We start from the raw sequence: 17003 nt of genomic DNA, 5'->3' as shown, positions 1-17003 counted from the left end.
TTTTTTGAGTGAGATGCTAATGGTCTAATCAGATTCAATGATCTATGCTAAGCTATGTTAAAAGTGCTATCGCCAGACCCGGAGATCGGCTGAATGGATTCGAAAACGGTAAAACTCAACTGTTTAACTCTAGGGGAGTTTTGAAAATGAGCCTATTTTCAAAAATAGTGGCGTGTTCATTTAAAAGTTCCGTTTTTCGTGTTTTTTGAAGCTTTGATTGTGTTTACAGTGTGCAATATAACATGTGTTCATGTTTCACGTGTAAAAAAACCCCGTATTTTTCACACAATTTACTTATCTGTATACCGCTGTTTTCACTGTCCTCAAAACGGCTAGAAAGATTTCCCTGTTCTATGAAGTCCCTCCTTCAGAAACGAGTTCTGATTGTGCCAGCGGTTCCCGTGTTGTGATTCGACAGCAGCTTAGCGCACGTTACCCGGAAAGGTCACGCCTCTTCCCATAACGGGGAGATGCATATGCTCAAAGTACAGTGTCCCTGAAGGCCAAACAAAGTCATTTGACTCCGGGATGAAAATAACAGCATCTGAACTACATGGAGACAAACGCAACTGAACCGAACCGAACACAACACTTCCTCTTCTCCACGCGGGAGCAACAAGGCCACGCCCCCTTTTTCGCATATTCTTGTGGGCGGAGGTTAGTCAACAAACTGTTCTACTGACGTCATTAAAGCAGGATGTACAGGGATGTAGTCCAAACCGGCCGTTCGCTGTAGGCTTTGAAAGGGAACTTCTGTTAAATAAAATATCTCGCTTGTCATTAAACTTTGAGCTTTATAATTTTACAGGTATTATTTATGCTCTAACAGCAACATTACACATTAACTAAAGTTTGAAATATGGGACCACGAAGAACAGGACCTTTAATAATCTATAAATCGCTTGTGTGGGAACTGCTGTAAAATGCCTACTGAGCCAGAGAATATATGCTGCATGAAGATAGAACAAGTATAGTTTAGTTTAATTACAGTTATAACTTATGTTGTCATCTTGCTTTTAAGACATGCTATTGCATTCGTGTTATGTATTGCAATAAATGTGAAAAGATGGATGCGAGTCATGCGACAGCTTGACTCCTAAATGTGCTCTACTACAACTCTTCCTCTTCTCAACATGGACTTTGTTGCATGTTCCCGGGGGCAGGGTTTATGTAGCGGACCCCGTCCGAATGATGGCCAGACTTTACTGATGTTTCAGGAGTTTATTGAAACCTGTGTATCTCCTAAAATCACCGTAAGAGCTGAACAAAGAAGTGTGCATAAACACCTCGTACAAACTCTCTCTCATAGCATTATCAATAACATAATACAGCGAAATACACAAACATACTCATTACAAGTGACAGTAAACAAGCACATACACACCTTATTGCTTTTCGGGTTGTGCTAAACAAACTGTAAACTTTATATCTGCTCAAACCCACTGAAAGATGAACCGCGAGGTCTCACGAGCACTCACTCTCTTTTCATATCGCTCCGTAGACTGCAACACCCGTCAAAATAAAAGTGCCTACTTATTAACACAGAGAATACAGACCTAAAATATATTTAACACACAGAAATGTCAAAAATTTACACAAAAACAAATTATAAGATACATTACAATGAAGTCTGTTACAGTTTATGTATATTTTTCATGATGTCACTAACCCATGAATAAGCTCGTTATAGTCCCTACCAGATGTTTGTTGTAATCTTTGAAAGGCGATTTCTGTTAAATAAAATCTCCCTTTGCTTTGAACTTTGAGCGTCGTAACTTTGCGGATGTTGTTTATGTTCAAACAGCAACAATAAACACTGACTAACTAAAGTTAAAAAAGTGAAATCATAATCAACCACCCCTTTAATATATTACTTTCAGGCTAACCAGATTCTAGGGGTCTTAGTTAAAAGTCTTAGCCAATATGTAGATTTTCTAATGTAACAACATTTTCTTTACAAATATCACCATAGCCATTTCAGTGAAGAGTTTAATTGAAAATTTAACATGAATGTCTTAGTATTTGGTTTTTCCCCCTTTTGCCTTAAAGGTGCAGTAAGTGATTTGTGAGAAACACTATTTGAAATGTAGCCAAACAAACACACCCCTCCCTTCATTGCTCCACCCCCAAAATGTGCAAAAATGCAATGCACGACTGGATGTCTCTTTATCATACACTGTCAAAAAAATTCAGGCCTCTCCAATTGAAAATGTTCTAGTGACTGGTCACATCAAAATTTTTCAATTGGCCAAATTGAATTTCTGTGAATTGATACAATTTTATTCACAGAAATTCAATTTGGCCTACTAAAAAAATTAGATAGAACCAGTCACTAGAAAATGTTCAATTGGAGACCTGACATTTTTAACAGGGTAGCTTGAGGCAAAGCAAAATAATGCATTGCGAAAAAATAAAGAGAAGATGATGAACCAACGACAAGGAGGAACAAAAATACAGTACACAAGAGTGTATACAAGCAAGAGTTGGTTGTTTGTCACCAGCAGCACAGCAGATCCAGACAAACATTGACACTCAAAACTGTCCTGCACCGCACAATTATTAGGCAAGTTGTATTTTTGAGGATTCATTTTATTATTGAACAACTACAGTGCTCTCGGTCAGTCCAAAATGTTAAAGTAGTTCACTTTTAAATGAAAATTACCCCATGATTTTCTCAACCTCAAGGCATCCTAGGTATATATGACTTTCTTCTTTCTGATGAACACCATCGGAGTTAAAGTAATAAATATCCTGTCGCTTCCAAGCTTTATAAGGGCAGTGACGGGGTCCATTGAGTTTGAAGCTCAAAAAAACATCCATCATAAATGTCTACTCCACATGGCTCCGGGGGGTTAATAAAGGCCTTCTGAAGTGAATCAATCGGGTTTTATAAGAAAAATGTCCATATTTAAAACTTTATAAAGTAAAATATCTAGCTTCCGGCGGACCGCCTTCCATATTCAACTTATGCAGAAAGTGTAACGCCTCTCGCAGTTTAAAGCGCTCACGCTTCACGTTCTAGTGATACGTCTCGCCTGTTGAATACAGAAGGCGGTCTGCCGGAAGCTAGATATTTTACTTTATAAAGTTTTAAATATGGCTATTTTTCTATTTTTACTATGGATGGATGTGCGTTTTTGAGTTTTAAACTCAATAGACCCCATCACTGCCATTATAAAGCTTGGAAGCGTCTGGATATTTATTAATCTCTTCATTTCTATTGATCTCCTCATTACACAAATACACATCACCTGATATGCTTAAATCCAGGTATTCAAGTTTATACAGCTTGGAGTTGGAAAATTATGCATACAAATTATGAGACGGTCAAAATACTCACTTGCCTTATAATTCTGCACACAGTATATATATATAGCTAAAATGACAACAACAGCATATCTTGTTTCTTTGAAATATAGCAAAACCAATGTTACTCACATATGGAGCAGAAAAACGCAACCTCGGTTTCAGTTTTCAGGCCTTCCATAGAAACCTGCCCTCTTCAGTCCATTATGTGTCTCCTGAAATTAAAGACATTTATGTTATAAAAAAAGTTTTCAACATTGGCAATAATAAGAAATATTTCTTGAGCATCGAATCAGCCTATTATAATGATTTCTGAAGGATCACGTGACACTAACGACTGGAGTAATGATGCTGAAAATTCAGCTTACATTACAGGAATAAATGACATTTGAAAACAGAAAACATTTGTTTTAAATTCTAATAATGTACAGTATATTAAACTATAAAGTATTTTTGATACAAATAAGTGCAGCGTTGGGTGAACCCAAACTTATGTTTTTCTATTTGCATTTTTTTAGACTTTTAATTTGTTCTTTTTTTTAGATTTGGAATTTTTGTATAATGCTCTATTTTGCTGAATATTGTTGTCAGACAATTTCTCAAGTAACTCTCTTGTAAAAAACACTATGAAAATGGGTTGAAATGTGTACAGCATATGCTTTTCACATTAGGAACTGACAACCAAAAGTGAATTCTGCTCCCGATGTGGGATTTCACATTAGGACTTATTGTCCTATGTATCCAATAAGAATTTTAGGTTTTTGAAACTGTTGCGAATGAATAAAACATGATGATTGAACCCAGCAGCTGGACATAGACTGAATTATTCACCCCCTGTCACCCTGACAAAGATGCTCTCTTTTCTTTCTCTCCCCCCGTCTCTTCATCTCCCCTGGCTCTGCTGTTCCTCCAATCTCTGACAAGGAGAAGATGCCGCCTGCTCTGACTTTCCAAGAGCCTAACTCCAAAGTCAGGTTATTTTTGATGTTACTTCACTTTTATTGATCGATTGAGTCTTTTTCATCCCCGCTTTGCTCGTTCTCTCTCTCCCCTCCTTTTCCTTCTGCAGCCGTATGGTTCCCGCTCTCCCGAGGGATGTGTATGTCAGAGCGCGGTGGCACAGGCTCTCTGGACTGAACTATGGCCGCTCTGTGATGCTCTAAGGTTAACGGCATCTCTCCCAGCTGCTTGACATCATAAGCACTTAAATTTATGGCTTATGAATCATAAAAATTTATAGCTGTAATCTCCGGTTGTCTTTCGTAGAAAGAGGAATTAAGAAATCCTGCAACTGCTTCAACTGCTTCATCCCAAAAGAGAATTGGGACTGGATTTGAATTGACATGGATGACTGGGTAAGCAGAGTAGAGAAAGCCAAAGATTAAGAGATTCATGATTGTGCTTTGATTTACAGTCATGATGCACTGCAGCACTGGGGTCACCTTAGACTTAGAGTGTTCCATAAAGAAGTGTATTTAAACAGCGCCTTTCAGTTTTTGAGTTTAACAATGCGAATTTATAGGTTTGAGGACAGATGGGATCATTTTAGAGCTCTGGTCCTGTGTGTGTGTGTGGGCCCTATTTTAATGACCTGAGCACATGGTCTGAAGCGTATGGCTTTTATTTTTTACAGTGTCTTAATGAGTCGTGGGTGTGGGTGTGTTTTGGGCGAAACATGCAATAAACCAATCAGAGTGTCATCTCCCATTCCCTTTAAAAGCCAGTTGTTCCATGGCGGATTTGCTATTTACAGTGGCAAGAAAAAGTATGTGAACCGCTTGCAGAATCTGTGCAAATGGGAATAATTTTAACTAAATTAGAGGGATCATACAAAATGCATGTTATTTTTTATTTAGTACTGTCCTGAATAAGATATTTTACATAATTTTCTTTTTTACATATAGTCCACAGGAAAAATTGCTGAATTTATTAAAATGACCCCCTGTTCAAAAGTTGATGAACCATTGACTGGGTTCAATCGGGTGCTGTGTGTCGTTCCCTGGATGAACTGCCCAATGTTCTTCAGAAAAATCCTTCAGTTTTCCAGCATCTTTTTCATATTTGAACCCTCTCCAGCAATGACTGTACGATTTTAAGATCCATCTTTTCACACTGAGGACAATTGAGGGACTCAAACACAACTATTAAAAAAGGTTGAAACATTCACTGATGCTCCAGAAGGAAACAGAATGCATTAAGAGCCGGGGAGTGAAAGCCAATTGAATTTGAAGATCAAGGTAAATTGTACTTAATTTGTCTTCTGGGAAACATGTAAGTATCTAACTGAGAAAAAATTATATTTATATTAAAATTATATCTTCATCCTGCTCAAAAGTGTTCACCCCCAGCTCTTAATGCGTTGTGTTTCCTTCTGGAGCATCGGTGAATGTTTCAACCTTTTTTAGTAGTTGTGTTTGAGTCCCTCAGTTGTCCTCAGTGTGAAAAGATCGTACAGTCATTGCTGGAGAGGGTTCAAATATGAAAAAGATGCTGGAAAACTGAAGAATGTGCAGGACCTGGAGGATTTTTCTGAAGAACATTGGGCAGTTTAACTGCTTAGGACAAACAAGGGATTCATGAACAACCATCACAAAACAAAAAAAACAGCCGTGGATCATCCAGGGAACGACACACAGCACTGAGAATCAATGGTTCATAAACTTTTGATCGGGGTTGTTTTAATAAAGTCAGCTATTTTTTGTCTTGTGGACTATATGTAAAAAAGATTTATGTAAAATATCTTATTCAGGACAGTGCTACATAAAAAATAACATGCATTTTGTATGATCCCTCTTATTTAGTTAAAATTATTCCCATTTTCACAGATTCTGCAAGCGATTCACATACTTTTTCTTGCCACTATGGCGGAATTTGCAAGCGGAAAGACGGAACGCTTCTCCAGAGAGGAATCCTTTTATTTTTAATATTTAAAAAATGTTTGTGTGCTGCTGTGCGTCCCTTTGTGTGTAATAAGCAGAGTACGCACTTGTGCACCCTTCTATAGGCGCATATTACTATAACACTGTCAGGGTTGGTGAAGGGAAAGGAGCGAGGACTCAAAGATGCAGAAATGATGGGCTTTTAATGATGATAACAACAAAATAAAACAAGACAAAACAAACTACCCCGAAGGGGAAAAACTGACTTGACTTGACTTTGACTTTGACTTTGACTTTGACTTTGACCTTGACTTTAGCAGGAAAACATGAGGTACATTAGACGACGATTCCACACTGGACTGCAAACACAAGGAGATTAAATAGGGAACAAACAAAAGAGGGTAACTAGGGAAGACAGGTGGGGCAAATTAACCAATAATCAGGAAACAAGGTGGGCGGGGTTAGACAATGGACAAGAGCAAATGGCACAAAGAAACACTTAACAAGACATGTGCTCACACCAAACGTGACATGAACATGCAGCTAATGAGAACTCATCAGCTGCATGTTCACACAAATTGACAACATGAAAGCACGTAGCCAGTGAAAAACACCAACAACGTGCTACACAACATAAGACAAAACATAACATGAAAGCACACGGCCGATGTAAACATGAACCGTGTGCTACACAGAACACAACACACAGACAGAAGAGCACACGCTCACATGACAAGACAGAGCGCACAAGAACGAGCGAATGCTCATTCTGTGCGCTCGAGACAAAACAAACACGCGGAGCATGAATGTCCGAATCCCAACACAAAACTGAAACCCAAACTAGACCGAAGTGCTGGGATCCGAACACCACGCCCGCACACAAAACACAAGGACAGAAGAGCACGCAGCTTGAGCATGCTCAGAGCTGCGCGCTCACACAAGACAAGACAAACAATACAGGAGTGTCAGGGCTCTGTCACAAAACCATGAATAAACTAGACCGAAGTGACAGAACCCTGACAAACACGCCCTTTAAATAACACAAAAAATACTGCGGCATTGACTTAAGACCAGGTTTTTGTTGGTCAATGGTGCAGTCGTTTTCTGTTGCCTCAAAATAGCAACGCGCCAAATATGCGCCTGAACGCACCTTGTTTTCAGACCAGCACTCCCATTGGTGAACGGATGGTGCGAGTGCATTTGCTATTTAAACAACGTGGCGCTGGATGTGAAAATTATACCTGCGATGGGCTGAAACTAGCACAAAACACTGTGTGTGTGTGTGTGTGTGTGTGTGTTTGTGATTTATGAGGACACAAATTTGTATAATGACACATGTATTACACTGGTATTACGACGTCAACATGATATATGAGGACATTTCATATGTCATATATTTAAAATAGCTTTAAAAACATACTAAACAATGTTTGTATTAAATGTAGAAATGCAGAATGTTTCCTGTGATGGGTTTAGGCGTAGGGGTAGTGTAAGGGGATAGAATGTACAGTTTGTACAGTATAAAAACCATTACGCCTATATGGAATGTCCTCATTTAGATAGCAAAACAAACGTGTGTGTGTGTGTGGACATTTTTTGGTCCCGATGAGGACCTATTGGTCCTCAACAGTTTATAAATCATACTAACATGCTAACATTTTTGTTTATTTTTTATGTAATGCAGAAAGTTTGCTGTGAGGGCTGTGTAGGTTTAGGGGAGAATATAAAATATAAAGTTAGGGTTGATTTGTAAAATATAAAAATCATTATATCTATAGAAAGTCCCCATAAAACATGGAAATCCCAAATGTGTGTGTTTGTGTGTGTGGTAGTTCAGTAGCCATCTTGACTAGCCCTGTAAAGTGCATCTGAATTCAGCAGAGAGCGGTCGGATGCTCCCTCTGCAGTAGAGCATCTAAAAACACCTACAAAGCGGTACAAAATGCATGCACATGAAAAACAATCAACTTTAGATAAGACAGCACGCGTACTGTAAAACCCCTGTGTGTGCAGAATATTCTCATCTGCTCTGATGTGATTTGAAACCTAAGAAACTTTATTCTCAGAAAGAGTGTAAATCTCATTAATGATAAATGAAATCCTGAGAACCGCTTCACTGTGGGATTCTCGGTTTCAGTTTCAGATTAGAGTGCTTTATTGCAGTGTTTCCCAACCTTTTTTGTCTTTTGTACCTCCACAACCCCATACAGTATAAGGTACAAATGCTCCAACACCAAACCAGAAATGTGTTCCTGTATGCATCATGTTATGCAGAATATTATTTGACATTATCATTGATATCAGTAAAAAAAAAAATGGTGTAATGTGTGTATGTATATATATTTAGTGCTGTCAAATCGATTAATCACATCCAAAATAAAAGTTTGTGTTTACATAATATATGTGTGCAGGGCCGTCGCTAGTGGGGTGAAAGGTGGTGACAATTATAGGGGCCCCCACTGCCCAGGGGGCCCACTAAATCCAGTAATCCTATACATTCTCCTACTCTTATGAATCAATATAGTATATACATTTGTATGCCTGAGAGTTGAATGAAAACCACAAAATCATGCACTTTAGGCTAGTTAAAGAAGTTTTCCAAATTTCCTCTCTCCCCCCTCCCTAAAAATGGTTTAGTCTCATGGTTATATAGTGTATAGAACCTTACGCGCTCAAAGTCACTGTTTTTTTGCGCTATTATGTAGTTTGTTGGTATAACATACAGAAAAATAGATGTGTGTGTCAAAAGGATTACAGACTTGCCGGCTGCTGATGTGATATTGTTAACAATACTGTCAATAAAATGGGAATTCATGAATACATTTATTAGCTTTATTTAATAAAATAGCACATTATCTTTATCAAAAATGAAGACGGTGAGAAACTTAAATGGTTTTATTTTACATTTGACTGCATTAATTTTAATTTCTGAATATTTATCTCAGCTGTTAGACATCAGACTGACTGGAAAGACATTTTATTATATTGCTGTAGGCCTACTTTAAAAAAGTTTATTTCTTATCTTTTGTTGTTGTTTTATTAGTTTGTCTTATTGCACAATAATAGGTTATTAGTCACTTAATGACATTGTTTTGATATAATATTTATATACAACTTTGCATATAAAATAAGTAAAAGCAATAACCTTTATTTGCATTTATTTATTTATTAGTTTTGTCAGAAATCCTTATTAGGTGCATGGCACCAGATGTGAGCCTCCATGCCCATATCTTATAGATCTACCGTATATGATATGAGTGGAGGGCGTTGGGGGTCCACATAAATGTTTTTTTCAGGGGGCCCAGAATTCCCTAGCTACGGCCCTGTATGTGTGTATAATTATTATGTATAAATACACACATAAGCATGTACAGTTGTGGTCAGAATTATTGGCACCCCTGGTGAATATGATCAAAGATGGCTGTAAAAATAAATCTGCATTGTTTATCCTTTTGATCCATCATTCAGAACATTAGCAAATACTTTCATTGAAGTAAAAGAATGGAAGGTCAGAGGAAAATCACATTATGAAACAATTATTGGCACCCCTTGAGATTTTTATGAGTAAAATATCTCTGAAGTTTATTCACATTAATATTCCCATTTTTTAGCACACCAGGGTGACTAGGAACATGAAATTGCCTAGCCATGACGTCTTGTTTCACAGGAGCATATATATGAGGAAACCATCAGAATGAGTAAAAACCAAAGAAACCAAAAAGCAAAAATTGTTGAGCTTCACAAAATGGAAGGAAAATAGCTAAAGCATTGAAAATCCCCATTTCCACCATCAGGGCAATAATTAAGAAGTTCCACAGATGTTACGAATCTGCCTGGATGAGGACGTGTGTCTATATTGTCTTTATATACGGCGAGGAGGAAAGTTTGAGTGGACAAAGACTCTTCAAGGATCACAGACGGAGAACTGCAGAGATTAGTTGAGTCTTGGGGTTGGAAAGCCAAAAAAAAAACCTACATCACCACATGTTGTTTGGGAGGGATTCAAGAAAAATCCTCATCTGGAAACAAACTCCAGCATATTAATTTGTCAGACATGAGACACCATTCTAGCAAATACCAACAGATAAAAAAAACCTGACCGCCTCTGCTAGAAATCTTATAATGGGCCGTGGTTGGATCTTCTATCAGGACAACGATCCAAAACAAACATCAAAATCAACACACAAATGAGTCACTGAACACAAAATGAAGCTTCTGCCATGACCATCCCAGTCCCCTGACCTGAACCCTATAGAACATGAGTGGGTGGAACTGAAAAGAAGAAGCACCAACATGGAGCTGGGAATCTGAAGGATTTGGAGAGATATGGAGGAATGGTCTCTGATCTCTTGTCAGGTGTTCTCCAAACTCATGAGGCATTATAGGAGAAGACTCAGAGCTGTTAGCCAATGTGTTTTGGAGAAAACGTGATTTTCCCCTGACTTTCTATTGTTTTACTTCATTGAAAGGTTAGATTTTTGTGAATTTTTTGAATGATAGATCAAAAGGATAAACAATGCAGATTTATTTTTACAGCCATATTTGATCATATTTACCAGGGGTGCCAATAAGTCTGACCACAACTGTATATACACTCACCTAAAGGATTATTAGGAACACCTGTTCAATTTCTCATTAATGCAATTATCTAATCAACCAATCACATGGCAGTTGCTTCAATGCATTTAGGGGTGTGGTTCTGGTCAAGACAATCTCCTGAACCCCAAACTGAATGTCAGAATGGGAAAGAAAAGCAATTTTGAGCGTGGCATGGTTGTTGGTGTCAGACGGGCCGGTCTGAGTATTTCACAATCTGCTCAGTTACTGGGATTTTCACGCACAGCCATTTCTAGGGTTTACAAAGAATGGTGCGAAAAGGGAAAAACATCCAGTATGCGGCAGTCCTGTGGGCGAAAATGCCTTGTTGATGCTAGAGGTCAGAGGAGAATGGGCCGACTGATTCAAGCTGTTAGAAGAGCAACTTTGACTGAAATAACCACTCGTTACAACCAAGGTATGCAGCAAAGCATTTTTGAAGCCACAACACGCACAACCTTGAGGCGAATGGGCTACAACAGCAGAAGACCCAACCGGGTACCACTCATCTGCACTACAAATAGGAAAAAGAGGCAAAAATTGGACAGTTGAAGACTGGAAAAATGTTGCCTGGTCTGATGAGTCTCTATTTCTGTTGAGACATTCAGATGGTAGAGTCAGAATTTGGCGTAAACAGAATGAGAACATGGATCCATCATGCCTTGTTACCACTGTGCAGGCTGGTGGTGGTGGTGTAATGGTGTGGGGGATGTTTTCTTGGCAAACTTTAGGCCCCTTAGTGCCAATTGGGGATCGTTTAAATGCCACGGCCTACCTGAGCATTGTTTCTGACCATGTCCATCCCTTTATGACCACCATGTACCCATCCTCTGATGGCTACTTCCAGCAGGATAATGCACCATGTCACAAAGCTCGAATCATTTCAAATTGGTTTCTTGAACATGACAATGAGTTCACTGTACTAAAATGGCCCCCACAGTCACCAGATCTCAACCCAATAGAACATCTTTGGAATGTGGTGGAACGGGAGCTTCGTGCCCTGGATGTTCATCCCACAAATCTCCATCAACTGCAAGATGCTATCCTATCAATATGGGCCAACATTTCTAAAGAACGCTTTCAGCACCTTGTTGAATCAATGCCACGTAGAATTAAGGCAGTTCTGAAGGCGAAAGGGGGTCAAACACAGTATTAGTATGGTGTTCCTAATAATCCTTTAGGTGAGTGTATTTAAGAAAAAAATAATAATAATAAATAAATAAATAATAATAATAATAATAATAATATATATATATATGCAAATATTTCTTAAATATATACAAAAATGTTTGTATTCATACACAGTACACACATATATAAACACAAACTTTTATTTTGGATGTGATTAATCAATTTGACAGCACTAAAAGTGTATTTGTATACTTATGTATGCCTACTTAATTAATAGTAAAAATGACAAGAAGCAGCAATAGTGTGTATGAGATAAAAAGAAACCTTGAGTTGTTTAACAAATTTGTATTGTGTTGTATTTGTAAATTTGTAGTGTATGTGATTACATTTTCCCTCTCATTATTTAGAAGCACAAATGCCAGGTGTCTGCAGATTCCAGTCTGTCAGTATTAGATACATTGAGCAGACATTAGAGAGGGGCTTCTGGGACACGGGACGCGGTGAAAGGAGGAATTTACACAGCAAAGCAAAGAGAGTATAAAACAAGGGAGGGGGAGATACATGTCACTGCAACTGTCTAATGCTGAGTAGACTTATGTGCGGTTCTTGCACTGAGGTTTTGAACAGTATATAGCTATTTGTTTTTATAATTTTTAAACTGACAAGACCAAAACTGATGTTTCATTTTCTTCCATAGTAGACCAGTGTAACGTATGTCCACTGGAGGCAAGCTTGATGGACCCAAGTGCAGTTTATTATAAATCAAAAGTGAGCAAACCACGAATAGACAAAACAAACGATGACCTTGACTTGAACAGACTTGACTTGAAACAGAGAAATCAAGCGTATAGCGTCAGTTCTGGTAGGTCACATTAGTCAAACTCGCATCAGCTGTCTGTCAGCTGATCACGTCTACGTATAGGAATATGACGTCTATCACCGCATATATATATATATAGCTCCTCAGCACTATCAGCAGCTATCGCGTTTCTCCAGAGCTCATTTCCCTTGCTCCACCCCCAGCTCCTCCTCTTGTCAGTCAGGATTTGGTATTCGGATTTCCCTTGAATCAGACTAAATTCCTAAATCAGTTTGTATTGTACATGTAATATCAACATTAATGATATCTGCAATACATTATGTTGGTTCTGTTCTGTTTACCATAAGGGGGGTTATTGCTGCTCCCCCTGCTCTTATCCATGCTAGGCTGCATGGATGCGCAGGGAGTTCTTGCCCAGAACAGAACCATACCAGCAATCCAAATGATATGCTAATAGTCAATCAATCATCTTTGACGATAGTGGTCCTGACAGAACTCACCCACAGTGGTTTACAGGGAACAATACTCGACAAAGGTACAAGGCAAACATGAGGGCTAAAATACACAAAGATTAATGACTAAACAAGACACACCTTTGAGCAATCAAGACAATGAACCAATGACAGAAATGAACTGAGAACACATGAGTAAAACAACCAATGAGAACATAACACATGAGACTAGGGAAGCACATGATAAGAAATCACATGACAATGAACATGAACACAAAACCAAAACACAACTAGCTTTATGATTCTTTATTTTTTTATCACAGGAGCTATATTCAGAGGAAAAAGGACTATTGTCAAATAAAAATAAAGAAAATAAGAACAAATAATCAAACTACAAGCAAGCAACAGCACAAATAAATACAATAGAGCAAAGATACTGTAAAGATCTGCTTTTCAGGCATCTAACTGTAGCTTTTAGGTACAGAAATGGAATAAAGTAATCGAATATAAAACAACATTGCATATAATTTTCATTGTATAAATTAAATAAAGATGCTTATTAAATAAATCATAATCCTTATTAAAAGCTAACCAGTTAAAACACTGCTAGTGTATTGATTAACATTTAAAACACAGACAGCAGGAATATTAGGCTGCTGTCACTTCAAGACATAATGAACACTTATACAGTACACGTGCATTGTCTTCCTCCAGTTTACATTCACTTAAAGGAAACACGCCGACTTTTTGGGACTTTAGCTTATTCACCGTATCCCCCAGAGTTAGATAAGTCCATACCTACCGTTCTCATCTCTGTGCGTGCCATAACTCTGTCTGACGCACCCACCGCTAGCCTAGCTTAGCACCAAGACTTGAGGTAAATGGCTCCAGAAAGCCTACTGCTCAGGGTGATATTGTAATGATATTACGCAGCGCCTAAAAACAGTCCCCAGCACACTCTCTGTGCAAGCAGGTTGTCACGTTGGTTATGTTGACAGAAGTTAGCCTATTTTCAGGCACTGCGTAATATCATTGCGCTGCTGCACCCATGGTACGGCAGCAAAGTTCCTTGATTACTACACAGGAATGAGAGTATAGTTCCTATAGCCATAACGGCTTAGATAATTGCAACATTTCATTTTCCATCAGTCTTAGTACACAATGTAACTATACACATCACAACATGTAAATAGGAAAATGTTGGCTTTATTTTGTCACTTATTGAGCAGTAGGCTGGCTGGAGCCATTTACTTCCAGTCTTTGTGCTAAGCTAGGCTAACAGTGGGTGCGTCAGACAGAGTTATGGCACGCACAGAGATGAGAATGGTATGGACTTATCTAAGTCTGGGGGATACAGTGAATAAGTCCCAAAAAGTCAGAGTGTTCCTTTAAGACATAACCTACCATGTTTGCTGGTGCTCGCCAAGATGGGCATGTTGACAATTTTTATGTGAATTTGTCTGTTCAAGCGCAAGACTTGAAAGAGAACTCACACATTTGTGCACTGTTTGAGACGCGGCTTTCCGTGTGCGTGCTCCGGATGTATGTACACACAAATCTTCTTAAAAAGCATGGGCGAGTTCTCTTTTGCGTCTTCTTGTGCTTTAATGTTTAAATTGGCAAGGCTTAAATGAGTTTAGTTTAAACACAGATAGCCACGTGTGCTGCTGTTCAGGTCTCACCTGCGATCGTGCTATCAACACCCGGGTGATGACGGCGTAAAGGACTGGTCATACGGCATTCGCATTGAACAATGTGGGGAAGCCAGAATGTGTATCCATCAACAGAATCATACATTAGCCTAACTCTGTCTGTCTGTATTATGCATTGTTATTTTCAACAAACCTTTTTATAGATGTGTATGTGTCTTCAGATTTGAGATGAACTGTGGTATGTGCCAAACCGGGGGTGGAGAACGGTACGGTTCATTTTTTAACCGAGAACCATTACACCCCTGGTGCGTCTCATCAGGTACATAAAAATAATTCCTTATTCCTTTGCCATTAGTAGGATATTGCATATTACTAGGATATTGGCTGTTTATTAGTATTTATAAAGCACATATTAATGTCTTATTCTGTATGACCATATTCTACATCCCTTAATATACCTACACTCTCAAAAAAAAAGAGTACAAAATTCTACCTTTTAAGGTACAAGTGGCCGTCACTGGGGTGGTACCCTTAAGGATACATTTCTGTACCTCTTAGTCAGGGGTAGGCAAGTTCGGTCCTAGAGAACTGATGTCCTGCAGAGTTTAGCTCCAACCCTACTAAGCCACCACAGTATAAAACTCATGGCTCCCAGCATGCATTGCAGGCTTGCAGAATTAAGTATGTCACCATTGTTGAGAATCATATGCTGATTCTTGATATCTGTGTACGTCTAAACTTTTTCCCGCTAGAATGTATTTAAAAATCAGAATTCAGAATGTCTGATGTGTGGCAAGAAAGTATTGTTGGTCAATATTATTTATTAAGATTTTTAGTCAGTGATGAGTCATTTTTCGTCATGATTCTTTTGAAATGAACAGATTATGTGTTTTGTTTTAACTGTAACAAAAACCACAAACTCACATAAAAAGCCAAGAGTCAAACTGCCTAACTAAAGGAGACACTAATCACCATAATGGTGACCACACATTTTCAATAAAACATCTAAACCTAGGTTAATTCTCAATAAGAGCTTATAGATGTCTTTCAGGGCGCCAAACTATGCAGGACAGCGACTTATAGGACAACAATGATATAATTGTACCCTAAGGACCAATTGTGTGCCTTTAAAGGTACAGTTATATGTTTTGTTCCCCAAGGAACAAAATTGTACACTGTATCTTTTTTTCTGAGAGTGTAACCTTAACACCCTTACTAACTATAAATAAGCAGTTTATTGAGGCAGAAGTTGTAGTTAATAGTTATAGTTAATATTGTGAATTGGACCCTTATCTAAAGTGTGACCATTATATAATGGCATCTACTATATCTACTCAATACATTTGTGGCAACAGCTTACAAGCAATATTATTAATTCAATTCAACAAATACAAATCGAGTTTGAATCAAATGAATTCCTTAAAAGCCAACCATTTAAAATGAGTAACTGCAAAAAGCACACAAATTAAAGCTGAAGGACTACAACTGACTTCCAGTCACAGCCTTAGATCAAATCAACTGAAAAGACATTATAAGTCTCTTATAACAAACCAGATTGACTTTGTTTCTGTCGTTTGTCTGCAGAAGTTCTTTGTGAGAAATAACAGAGGTTTAGATGTTGGTGTTTTATTGAAAATGTTTGTGGGCTTTTTCTTGACAGTGTATGTACAAAATGAATGTAAAATAAAACGTGGTATTATATAGATTTAAATGAAAGTACTGATGTCTGTATCAAAATAAAAATGGGTCTTAAAAGTGTCTCACCATTATTGAGGACAAGCTAAATATTAGATGTGCAGCACATCTACACAAATGCTCATTTATTATTTACTTTGCTCATTTGAACACTGTCTCAGTATTGTATTTATTGTATATCCTACTGTGTATTGTGTATTTGGACGAGATTAGTTTTTTATCAGATGCTACAGCAAAAATTGCCATTTGAAGGGACACATGCATGCTAGCAGATTTTTTTTATCTTTTGCCGTTTGTGTGATTTAACTTTCACAAAATATCATCTCTTTTTTTGTTTATATCTATTGTTCATATAAAAGACTAATACAAAATATTGAGGGACAAAAGTTATAACAATTTACTATTATAGAAAAGAGCCTTGGTTTTTTGAATCTGATGCTTTTCAGGTCCCACAAGCTCATGAAGTATAAAG

This window comes from Gobio gobio (genome assembly GCF_949357685.1).
Source record: "Gobio gobio genome assembly, chromosome: 6".
NCBI lineage: Eukaryota > Metazoa > Chordata > Actinopteri > Cypriniformes > Gobionidae > Gobio > Gobio gobio.
This window is presented reverse-complemented; position numbering follows the sequence as displayed.